At 49.4% G+C, this 12,500-nt stretch overlaps 2 non-coding genes and 1 pseudogene across 2 annotated transcripts; all 3 read right to left on the reverse strand.

Moving 5' to 3' along the window:
- The window catches only part of LOC120838494, a 6,929-nt pseudogene extending 3,835 nt beyond the window's left edge, over positions 1-3,094 (reverse strand).
- A 681-nt stretch (positions 3,095-3,775) lies between these two features.
- LOC121834632 lies at positions 3,776-3,928 on the reverse strand. Its single transcript, XR_006077293.1, has one exon. It is a non-coding gene; the product is annotated as a 5.8S ribosomal RNA (ribosomal RNA).
- Positions 3,929-4,366: 438 nt separating this feature from the next.
- On the reverse strand, positions 4,367-6,182 carry LOC121834631. The gene has a single exon (XR_006077292.1). It is a non-coding gene; the product is annotated as a small subunit ribosomal RNA (ribosomal RNA).
- Between the last annotated feature and the right edge of the window lie 6,318 nt (positions 6,183-12,500).

Raw genomic sequence — 12,500 nt, forward strand, 5'->3', positions numbered from 1 at the left:
AGTTTTGATGGTCTGTGACTTTATTCACTTGCGTACCATCGAGGATTTCCTCCGCACAACGGTGCCGGCTTTTCTGGTATAGAGCTTGAACTCTTGCATACTCAGACCGCCTCTGCTTCCGTTTTCCTCGTTTGGGTCTTTGTGGGGCCCTGTTTTTCCTTGTTATAGGCGCCTCCTTCCCTTCGCGCACGAAGTACACCCTAAGGTATTCTTCGAGATCCTCTTTAACTTCTTCACCTGCACATGCTCTCATGGCAATTGACTTGAGTACCTCACCCCCGTAGACATCAAGCGCTAGATCCGCCGCCAATTCCATTATAACAACCTGGAAATCCTGGTCCGGAACGGTACCGTGATGCTCTCTTGTCCTCCGCATTCCGGAGGACAAGAGAGTCATAGTTACTCCCGCCGTTTACCCGCGCTTTGATGAATCTCTTCACGTTGACATTCAGAGCACTGGGCAGAAATCACATTGCGTCAACACCGACCAGCGGCCATCGCAATGCTTTGTTTTAATTAGACAGTCGGATTCCCCCGGTCCGTGCCAGTTCTGAGTTGACTGTTTTTTGCCGGCCGAAGCATAGCACTTTGGGCACGAAGCCCTCGGACGCCGCGCAGCTGAGGCTTTCCACAGGAAGGTCCCGACGCTGGTCCGGGCTTGGCCGCGCCGCGTCAACGGCGAGCCCCGCCCAGTCCCGGTGCAGTGCCGTTCCTGCTTCAGGTCCCCAGCCCGACCGGCTCAGTCCTCAGAGCCAATCCTTATCCCAAGGTTACGGATCCGTTTTGCCGACTTCCCTTACCTACATTGGTCCATCGACTAGAGGCTGTTCACCTTGGAGACCTGCTGCGGATGTGGGTACGGTCCGGCACGAAAATCACACTCCCTCACTCGGATTTTCAAGGGCCGACGCGAGCGCACCGGACAGCGCAAGAACCGCACTGCTCTACGGAGCCACCATCCCTATCTCGGGGCGAACCCATTCCAGGGACTCGATCTCCTTACAGAGAAAAGAAAACTCTTCCCGGGGCTCGCATCGGCGTCTCCAAGCTGGTTTGCGTTACCGCACTGGGCCCCGAAGGACCAATCTCCGTGTCCGGGTTCGGGATTATTAACCCGATTCCCTTTCGGTCACTGCGGGGCTCTCTCCACTGCAAAAAAGTGCTCCCGCTTCGGAAAGAACTTCTCCTTTCCCTTAGGACCGACTGACCCATGTTCAACTGCTGTTCACATGGAACCCTTCTCCACTTCAGTCCTCAAGGTTCTCACTTGAGTATTTGCTACTACCACCAAGATCTGCACCAGCGGCGGCTCCAGGCGGGCTTACGCCCGACACCTTCAACGCTCACCGCAGCGGCCCTCCTACTCGCTGCAGCTTAGCACCCCCTTGTTTGCGTGCATCTGCCGGCAGCGGCCGGGGATAGGCTCGACACTAGAGCGCCATCCATTTTCGGGGCTAGTTGCTTCGGCAGGTGAGTTGTTACACACTCCTTAGCGGGTTCCGACTTCCATGGCCACCGTCCTGCTGTCTTAAGCAACCAACACCCTTCATGGGATCTCATGAGCGTCCCGCATCGGGCGCCTTACCCCGGCGTTTGGTTCATCCCACAGCGCCAGTTCTGCTTACCAAAAGTGGCCCACTTGGCACTCTCATCGCTTCCGGAGGCCTCAGACCAGAAGGCCTCCGACACACCCATTGAAAGTTTGAGAATAGGTTGAGGTCGTTTCGACCCCAATGCCTCTAATCATTCGCTTTACCAGGTGTGACTGGTCTCGGCAACAAGCGCCAGCTATCCTGAGGGAAACTTGGGAGGGAACCAGCTACTAGATGGTTCGATTAGTCTTTCGCCCCTATACCTGGGTCGGACGATCGATTTGCACGTCAGAAGCGCTTCGGACCTCCACCAGAGTTTCCTCTGGCCTCGTCCTGCCCGGGCATAGTTCACCATCTTTCGGGTGCCAACGTGTGCGCTCTAGCGCCGCCCCCACGACGTGAGCGTGTGGGGCGGGCCGTTGCTGCTCCCTTCATCGGACCCCTGGGCGGCCCGGGATCGCAACTCGGCACGGCACGAGGCCGCGCCTTCACGTTTCATTGCGCCTCTGGGTTTTGAGGGACCCATTGACTCGCGCACATGTTAGACTCCTTGGTCCGTGTTTCAAGACGGGTCGGGTGTATTACCGACCTACTCGCCGCCAACCATGACGACCCTCCGCGGAAAGAACCCGCCTCGCCGGTTCCGAGCCCCAAACACCGAACGTCAGGCGAATACCTGGCGTAAGGCAGGCGACCCGTTGACCCAGCCGGGTTTCCCGCTCCGCATTCCGGAGGGCATCGTTTCGGGCCTCCCCGAAGGGAGTAGCCCATGAGGCCTGGGCAGGGTGACGTACTCGATTACCGGCCAGGTATAACTCCCACGACAGCCAAACAAGGGCCGTCGCCGGTCACCTCCAGCGGCCGGACTCAAAGTCGTTCTTGAAAGGGTTACCCGTGCCCGTCGCGGCGTCCTACCGACGGTGGAAAATGCGTTCCGGAGTGCGCGGCACCGCGCGGGCAGCCGGAACGGGCCCCCCCGACAAGGAGAGCCCGTAAACCAAGACGCTGACACCGCTCCACGTCACTGCGAAACTGAATCCCACCGCCCTCGAGCTTCGAGGGCCCACCCGTTTTACTCTAAGCGGTTTCACGTACTCTTGAACTCTCTCTTCAAAGTTCTTTTCAACTTTCCCTCACGGTACTTGTGAACTATCGGTCTCTCGGACGTATTTAGCCTTAGATGGAGTTTACCACCCAATTAGGGCTGCACTCTCAAGCAACCCGACTCACGGGAGGTTCCATCCCGAGAGAGCAGTGGCGGAGACGGGCCTGGCACCCACTCTGGGTCAAGCCCCTGTCAGGGGGACTTGCACCACCGCAAAACTCTCGGGAACGTTACCTCCCATACACCACATTTCCCGATCGCCGGCAAGGACGAGGGATTCGGTGCTGGGCTAGGTCCCGTTTCGCTCGCCGCTACTAAGGGAATCCCTGTTGGTTTCTTTTCCTCCGCTTAGTGATATGCTTAAATTCAGCGGGTTGTCTCGCCTGATGTGAGGTCGACAATTCATTTTGTGTGCTTTCCAACAAAAACTTCGCCTCCTTACCACATGTCAAAAACACAAAAGGATGGCGAACTAACAGTTGTTGTACACACGCTTTGCATCGCTTTCGATTCGACAAAAAAGAAAGCGCGCAATCCAACGGCATTCCCCTACTGGATGGCTCCAGTATTCATCGGGGACGCGAAGGTCTTAGACTGACGGAAGGCTACGACGCAAAAAACTTTCCTCCCAGAAGCGTTTTTCTTTTTTTTGTGCAAATCAACGCCACGAGATTTACAATTGCCGACGCCGCGTTTCAACGCGCCAACGCCAACTCCGTCCCACGGTTTTTCCACTCGAACAACATCCACGCCAAAGAAAACAGAATCGATCGAAAAGAAACCGTTTCAAATCTCCGTTTCTAACGCACCGACGTCACAGCGCCGTTCAACGTGCGAAAGATTTTTTTGGTACGGGATTTTCCACAAACGGTATCCATCGAGTTTCGTTTTCCCATGCAGTGTTCGATAAAAACTCGTAGGAGGAGGAGGACTGGTTAAGCGCACGCGTGCAATCGCACCACTCGTGCATTTGCTCAAAGAAAACGCAACGCAAGAAAGCATAAAACTGCGTGCTGCCCACGATCCGACACAGTCAAAACGAGGTAGAAAACAAATTCTCCTCTCTTGATATATGATCCGACCCTCACACAGACGAAGCCACGGGAAGGCCCGAGGCCGCAATGTGCGTTCAAAGAGTAAGTGCTCAGTGTGTCTTGCAATTCACACCAAGTCTCGCAGCTGGCTGCGTTCTTCATCGACCCGAGAACCGAGTGATCCACCGCTTAGAGTCGTGTCAATGTTTTTGGATTTTTCAATCAGTACGACAAAACACAAGCTGTTGTTTTTTTTTCGCGCCCGGCACATCCCATGCCATCTCGAAAGCGCAAAAAAAAAGCTTCTTCTCAAACGCCTCTTCGTTAATCAAAACAAAAGGGCGATCCTCGAGAAGAAACGAAAAAGGGGGCGATGCGCCTTTTGTAACCCGCGGATTGTCCCGGTGCACTTGGAATCTCCTCTCAATCGAGGCAGCAGAGGGATCCCGCTGGGTGCATCATCGAAAGGAACGGAGGCCACCCAAAGAAAAAGGCACATCCGAACCACAGTTGTTTTTTTTGTGCCGTCCCGACGGCATCCAAGCTTGGTCGGGATCGGCGCCAGATAAATTCGCACATCGAGTCCATTCCCCGTACAAGAAGAAGAAGACAAAACGATGCCAAATAACATCCGGTAATGATCCTTCCGCAGGTTCACCTACGGAAACCTTGTTACGACTTTTACTTCCTCTAAATGATCAAGTTTGGTCATCTTTCCAACACACCGGCGCAACCGAAAGGCCGCTCCGGGTATCGGTCCGAAGACCTCACTAAATCATTCAATCGGTAGTAGCGACGGGCGGTGTGTACAAAGGGCAGGGACGTAATCAACGCGAGCTTATGACTCGCGCTTACTGGGAATTCCTCGTTCAAGGGGAACAATTGCAAGCCCCTATCCCAATCACGAAGGAGGTTCCACGGGTTACCCAGTCTTTACAGACAGGGATAAAAACACGCTGCTTTCTTCAGTGTAGCGCGCGTGCGGCCCCGGACATCTAAGGGCATCACAGACCTGTTATTGCTCTGTTTCGTGCGGCTAGGAGCCGCTTGTCCCTCTAAGAAGGGTGCAAGGTGCAGAGAACCACGCAACTATTTAATAGGCTAGAGTCTCGTTCGTTATCGGAATTAACCAGACAAATCGCTCCACCAACTAAGAACGGCCATGCACCACCATCCACCGAATCAAGAAAGAGCTCTCAATCTGTCAATCCTCCCAGTGTCCGGGCCGGGTAAGTTTTCCCGTGTTGAGTCAAATTAAGCCGCAGGCTCCACTCCTGGTGGTGCCCTTCCGTCAATTCCTTTAAGTTTCAGCTTTGCAACCATACTTCCCCCGGAACCCAAATACTTTGGTTTCCCGGAAGCTGCCCGCCGAGTCATTTGAGTAACTCAGGCGGATCGCTGGTTGGCATCGTTTATGGTTAGAACTAGGGCGGTATCTGATCGCCTTCGAACCTCTAACTTTCGTTCTTGATCAATGAAAACATTCTTGGCAAATGCTTTCGCAGTAGTTCGTCTTGCGACGGTCCAAGAATTTCACCTCAAGCGCCGCAATACGAATGCCCCCGTCTGTCCCTCTTAATCATTATCCTGTATTCCAAAAACCAACAGAACAGAAACAGGATCTTGTTCTATTATTCCATGCACTGTTATTCAGGCGAATCGCCTGCGTTGAGCACTCTAATTTTTTCAAAGTAAACGCGCCGGCCAAAGCAAGGCACCTGATGAAGGGAACCAAGCCACGACAGGCATGATGTTCAGCACGGGCCGTAACGTGGTGTCCACGCACTTCGCGCCTGTAACTGAGATCCAACTACGAGCTTTTTAACCGCAGCAACTTTAGTATACGCTATTGGAGCTGGAATTACCGCGGCTGCTGGCACCAGACTTGCCCTCCAATGGATCCTCGTTAAAGGATTTAGAGTGTACTCATTTCAATTACGGGGCCTCAAAAGAGTCCCGTATTGTTATTTTTCGTCACTACCTCCCCGTGCCGGGAGTGGGTAATTTGCGCGCCTGCTGCCTTCCTTGGATGTGGTAGCCGTTTCTCAGGCTCCCTCTCCGGAATCGAACCCTGATTCTCCGTTACCCGTAACCACCATGGTAGGCGCATAACCTACCATCGACAGTTGATAAGGCAGACACTTGAAAGAAACGTCGCCGGCTCGTGGCCGTGCGATCAGCACAAAGTTATCCAGAGTCACCATACAAAACGGACCGAAGCCCGATTGATCTTGGTCTAATAAAAGCACCCGTCGCCCCGAGGGGCTTCGGGCTCACTGCATGTATTAGCTCTAGAATTGCCACAGTTATCCAAGTAGGAAGAAACGATCTAAGGAACCATAACTGATTTAATGAGCCATTCGCGGTTTCGCCTTGTTTCGGCATGTACTTAGACATGCATGGCTTAATCTTTGAGACAAGCATATGACTACTGGCAGGATCAACCAGGTAATCTTTTCGTGGTGGGTCGCCCAAAACCCTACCAACGCGCGGACGCGGGGCCACCGTCAGGCGCCCCTTACGAACCGCAAACACACACAACGCTTAGGAATTACTTCCAAATCCAAGAAGAAATGAAGCACGTTCGAGCGCGCAGCCGGAATATCCCCGACCGAGGTCGGTACCGACGCGGCAAGAAGCGCATAAATTTCTTTCTCGTCGTAGCAACAGAAAGTCGTACGCCAAAAAAATCATTGACGACGCCTTCGCAGCGTTGCCGAGCTTTCAGGTCCCGTGAGGACACGAGGACGCACCCCGGCCTTCGGTCAGAACGCACTCGTCATTTCACACCGTTCGGTTAGCGCGGACGCTCCGAAACACCCTCCTCTCGCATTCGTTTTCAAGACACAGGTGCACCCGAGAACCGACCCCAACGGCAGACGCCAGAGATCGCAGGTACCTTGCTGTAACGACCATGCGGCGGAGGCAGCGGCCGAGACGGCGACGAAAGGCGTCGGCGACGTCGTCAGACGCCGCTCGCACCAATCGAACGCTCGACAGACCCCACCTCCACATAATAGCACCGATAAGTATAAAGAAGATCCTTCAAGAGCATTCTGTACATAGTTTGTGGTTATCAGTTTCGGTGACTGACTGACTGACTTACTGACTTACTGTCTCTCACTTATGTGGCTCCTCGTTATTCAGTATCATTTTTTTGTCCTTCTTTCTTTCTTATCTTTTCCCCTCTCTCTCTCCTTATATATATATATATATATGTATGTATGTATGTTTGTGTGTATATATATATATATAAATGTTCTTTTTTTCCTGTCTGCCTCTATATATACATACATACGTACATACATCCTACCCCTATAAAAAAATTATTTCTCGCTTTTTATTAAAAACGTGCTGACCCCTGCTTGACTCTGATTACTTCTTTTCGACTTTCAGTTCATGTTAACATGGTCAACAGAAAGTTTATCGACTTTGTTATTACAAAGTAAACCAATATTTACACGGGGCGTTTCATGCGTTTTGAATTGTGTCAGAGCCGAACAATGAGCGCTATAGTAAGTGAGATTGTCACTGCTTTTAATCCGAATGCTCGCGGTATCGCGCGTGTTTACGGCAGGCTTCATAATAGGCAATTTTCTTTCTTTACACTACTCTTCTTTGCTCACTTCATTGTTTCTACCATTGGTTTCGTTTGGAAGGCCCCGCCACTTAGTTTCCGACAAAGTCCTCTCAAGGAACGAAGTGAGAAGCACGGGATTAACAAAAGAAAAAGATGCGTGTTTTCTAGCGGTTACCCGTGTCGCTTTGCGACACGGGCTTTCTGGCGCTTTCAACTGGGCGAGAGCCGAACACTGTACACTACTGCACTTGCGACGGGCAGCGCTTTCAAACGGAATACTGGAAATCTCGCTTACTTTTCTGGCAAGTTTGATAGGAGACAAATATAATTCTTTTCACGCGAATTGTTCGCTCTATTTCTAATCTCTCTCTTCCGTGTCCTTGGCATGCAACGCCCGCTTCGTCTCCCACAAAGTACTTCCGAGGAATCAAGTGCAAATCACGCGACTTTAAAATGTGCGTGTTTTCTAGCGGTTACCCGTGTCGCGAGGCGACACGGGCTTTCTGGCGCTTTCAACTGGGCGAGAGCCCAACACTGTACACTACTGCACTTGCGACGGGCAGCGCTTTCAAACGGAATACTGGAAATCTCGCTTACTTTTCTGGCAAGTTTGATAGGAGACAAATATTATTCTTTTCACGCGAATTGTTCGCTCTATTTCTAATCTCTCTCTTCCGTGTCCTTGGCATGGAACGCCCGCTTCGTCTCCCACAAAGTACTTCCGAGGAATCAAGTGCAAATCACGCGACTTTAAAATGTGCGTGTTTTCTAGCGGTTACCCGTGTCGCGAGGCGACACGGGCTTTCTGGCGCTTTCAACTGGGCGAGAGCCGAACGCTGTACACTACTGCACTTGCCATGGACAACGCTTTCAAACGGAATACTGGAGATGTCGCGTGCTTTACTGCCAAGCTCAATAAGAGACGAATTTCTTTTTTTTCACGGGAATTATTTCCTCTATTTCTAATCTCGCTCTTTCGTTTCATTGGGAAGGAACGCGCGCTTAGTTAGCCGCAAAGCAGTCTGAATTAATCACGTCCAAAGTACAGAATTTTACAATATATAGTGTTTTTACCGGTTGACCGCGTCAGAAAGCGTACCTTTCCGACGAGGTCTGTGTCGCTTTGACGTGAGCGGGAGCAACGCGATTTGGGCTAGTGCACGCGAGATTGGCAGCGCTTCCAATTCCAGTACTGTAGATATTGCGTGCATATTTTACACGCTTGAGGATGTGGGATTTTCTTTCTTGTGACGTGACCCGTTTGTCAAATTGTGTCTCGCTTTTTGGTATCGTTTAAGAAGCCCGTCCGCTTACAATCCTAAAAAAAAAAAAAAAAGAAATTAGTAAAGAAAGACGCCCATACTTTTTTGTTGCTCTTTCTTTTATTATCTGCGCAGGATTTTAATTTGTGTAAGTTTTGTTTACCGTCCCGACTACGTAGGCGTTCGTACATGCCCGTCCTCGCGCCTCGAATTGTGTGCGAGCGAAATCAATCTCCCCAAGCTAGCTTCAGAAATTGCTCGAAAATCGAACGTGAGGAAAGCCAGAGATACGTGGTTTTCACAGGTCGTGCAAGATTAATCCATAAAGTGCGATATATATATATATATATATATATATATATACATACATACACATACATGATTTCTGCGACAAATAGGAAGACAAAAAGACCATGTTCAAGCATAATATAGGAACATTGACACTTTGCACACACAAGGGAGGTCAAATGGCAGGTTTTTCTTCCTTGTGCAGGAAACTTTATTGCAATGTCAGAAGGGAAGTTCCACTCTAGAATTGTGCGCTCAATAAAGGAGGAAAGGAAATGCACTTGAAAACCTTCACAGTTCAAGTAAGAAAACATTTCGAAACGACAGTTTGTTTTCTTGCAGGGAGGAGAAGAGGGGAGAGAGGGAGGGAGGGAGGGAGGGAGGGAGGGAAGGAAGGAAGGAAGGAAGGGGGGGGGGGTGCCATGCACGGTGAAGACCAGAGTGTCGAACCGAAAACCGAAGCGAACGAAAAACCGGAACCGAGGAGTTAGTTTCAGCCGAACCGAAACTGACCCGCCAACTTGGAACTGTACGGAAGAAAATATAACTGTCTATTAGTCTGACGATGAATAGAAGTACAAGGGTGTACGGCAGGGATAGCTGAAAAAAAAAAAGGCTCTATGGACTTGGAGCGGCAGCCCAAAGTCGATGACGACGAAAAGAAAGCACACAGTTTCGGAAAACAGGCGGTAAGAAAGCGACAAATTAAGTAGCCGTCATGTCGAGTTGATTGCTTAGCTCTATTTAAGATGAAGGGAAAAAAAAGTAGCACAATTGATGCTTACTTGCTAAATTGAATCAACCATTATCTTGTAAAGAAAAAAACCTCAAATGCCAATCACCTGTATTTTAGGCGACCCAACAGACTGATAACTTTTAAATTCAGGCTAAAATATAACAAAAAAAAAAAAACAAGGAAAGACAGATATGTATGTAGCTTGTCATTTACTGCTCCATCAAATTTAAATAAAGCAATTTATTTCTCGGCACCTGAAAATAAGCGAACCCTACAAATGAATGGAAAGATACCCGTTTGCACTCTTGAAATAGTGCCTATTGCGAAAAGAAGCACCAGGTAAATATAATATCACTTTAGCTTCTTTTTATTTTTAATACGGTACGCTGTTGGTTCATCTTAGTAAAATATATAAAATAGCGCAAGAAAGACGAGGACAAGGAGTATACAGGACAGGCACTCACTTTCAACTAGTTTTATCCAGGAAAAGTAAACATACATATATAGCTTTTATTCACGATAAGTGCCGAGGGCAGCCGGGAAGGCGGCAATAGCCCCGGATGGTTTGATCGTGCTGGGAGACACCAGCATCCCAGCTCAAATATCTTCTGCCCTTAAGAATATGTGCTGCTTTGCCTGTCGTGTGTATATACATGTTCACTTTTCCTGAATGAAACTAGTTCAACATCAGCGCCTGTCCTGTATACCTCTTGTTCTTCTATTTGTTGTGCTATTTTAATGTCCTACATTACTTTTGTGCTCCCGCAAATCGAAGCAAACCAATAAAAAATTCGGTTCGACACTCTGGTGGAAACTAAAAGCTTAGAAAGAAAGAGGAAAAAAAGAAAAAGGAAAACATTTCTACAATAATGATAAGCAGGAGGAGGAGGAGGAGAACAAGAAGGCTAATAATGTGGAAAAAAAAGACACGACCCAAATAAATCAATACAAAGGATGGTATAAGTCATGCATACTTACCACATGTAAAATTAATTTAAAAAAAAATTAGAAAAAAAAATGTGTATTTATATATATATATATATTTTTTTTTTCTTTTATCCAGAGGCTTTGGCGCACGCACAGCACTGCACGGCACTGCACTGCACAACACAACACAACGAGAGACTTTCCACAAACACACCACTGCGTACGAGGACACGACCACGTAGAGCTGCACGAAAACAAGCGCCGTAACTTAATAAAAAAAAATAAAAAAATCCTTTCACTGGACGGACGGCACAAGAACGGAAACTGCTCAAAGAGCACACACACACACGACACATATTAATGAATTAATAAGGGGCACAAGTAGAACCTAGTTGGGCGATACGTAGGACACGGCACCCACACCAGAGGCCTTGCACAAGCACAGCACTGAGCACTGAGCACTGAGCAGCAGGTCACAGGACAGAAATGACGTCCACGCTGAGTAGGCCGAAGGCAGGGAATTACGGACGCACGCGAGGTCACCCACAGGCACTTTCACCGGAACCACGCCACAACACCACGCTGCAGAGCGCACACTGCAAAGCGAAACCATGCGCTCACCTTCGGAAAGCACGGAGGGCGGGCGGCACAGAGAAGCAAAAAGACGTCAAAAGCACATCGCGATGAAGCGGCGGCGAATGAACACTACTCACTGGTGGAAATGGATATCTCCTCAAGCGAAAACATGCAATGACCACGCATGGTTTAAGATGCACGTGGGAGACGCGCACACTTTCAGAAACCAGGTACGCCAACGCACGCGGGCAATAAGACGGACAAAACGCGTCGAAAATACATCGCGTGCAAGCAGCGCCGACTGCATACTACTCACGGTTGCAAAGGTTTCTTACAAGTTTGCACTCCAGAATCTTAACGCGTTGGAAAGCGTCCGAGCTCACCAAGAACTATCACTCCGCAGGAACAACGCAAAGCAAAAGCAAAAAAAAAAAAAAATAATAAAAAAAAAAATGTAGGAGACCGCTAGATAGATGAAAACGCCGTCATACTTTGTAAGCAGAATTTGGAAAATAAGTAGCGCCGCCAGGTGGTCGGCGCCCAAATAGATGCGGAGGCGCGCCTAAATTGTTTAAATATTTGCTGTTTATATGACGAGACGACGTAATGTAAAATCAAATCAATTAATTTAAACAAAAAGTAAAAACTAAAAAAAAAAATTAAAAACAAATGAATGAATAGTGGCGTCATCTAACGAACCTAAAGCAAGGCTCCGGTTTTCGAGCCGTTAACTGCGCAGCGCCATCTGGTTTGGATGGTAAAAGACACAAAATACGCAAGTGACAATGCTACGCGAGAGTCCGATGGTTGTTTTTAGCGAATCGGGGAAGTACGCTGGCGTTGTGCTTGTCTACGTGAGCGAAGCGAACGCGAGGGGTGGCTGGACCGTCGCGACGAAGTCCCGACGAGTACACGCGTCCCTAATGGTTCAACAAAGAAGAAAACTCGAGGAGCGAACACACTTCCGCCATGTGCAAGCAACGTGAAGGCAAGGACACTCGAGAGAGGCACACAGTTTCGTTTTCGTTGGCTCTGCAGCGTCAAAGCCAGCCTTCCTTCCTTCGACGTGCAGCTTTCGTTCACCGGCATGGTCTTGGTGGATGGATTACGTCCCCACACTTGTGAGTGAGGTGAACACCTGTCCAGAGTTCCGAGTGACACCGAGCTGTGGAATACGAGGGACCTGTTGACCAAGTGAAATTGAGGATACTGCACGACATTTCGATGTCGCTTGCTATGCATGCAGAAAATAAAAGCGCCACGAAAAATGTTGTTTTCTTCTCCTCTTTTTCTTCTTTCAGAACGCGGCTTGTCGAAAGGGATACGTTCGTCTATGCAGCACAAGGACACCTCATTGCGCCTGCAGCGCATTTACTACACGGTCGCCGGACACTTCTGAC

The sequence above is a fragment of the Ixodes scapularis genome, unplaced genomic scaffold, assembly GCF_016920785.2.
Source record: "Ixodes scapularis isolate PalLabHiFi unplaced genomic scaffold, ASM1692078v2 ptg001953l_1___fragment_1__unscaffolded, whole genome shotgun sequence".
In the NCBI taxonomy this organism is placed as follows: domain Eukaryota; kingdom Metazoa; phylum Arthropoda; class Arachnida; order Ixodida; family Ixodidae; genus Ixodes; species Ixodes scapularis.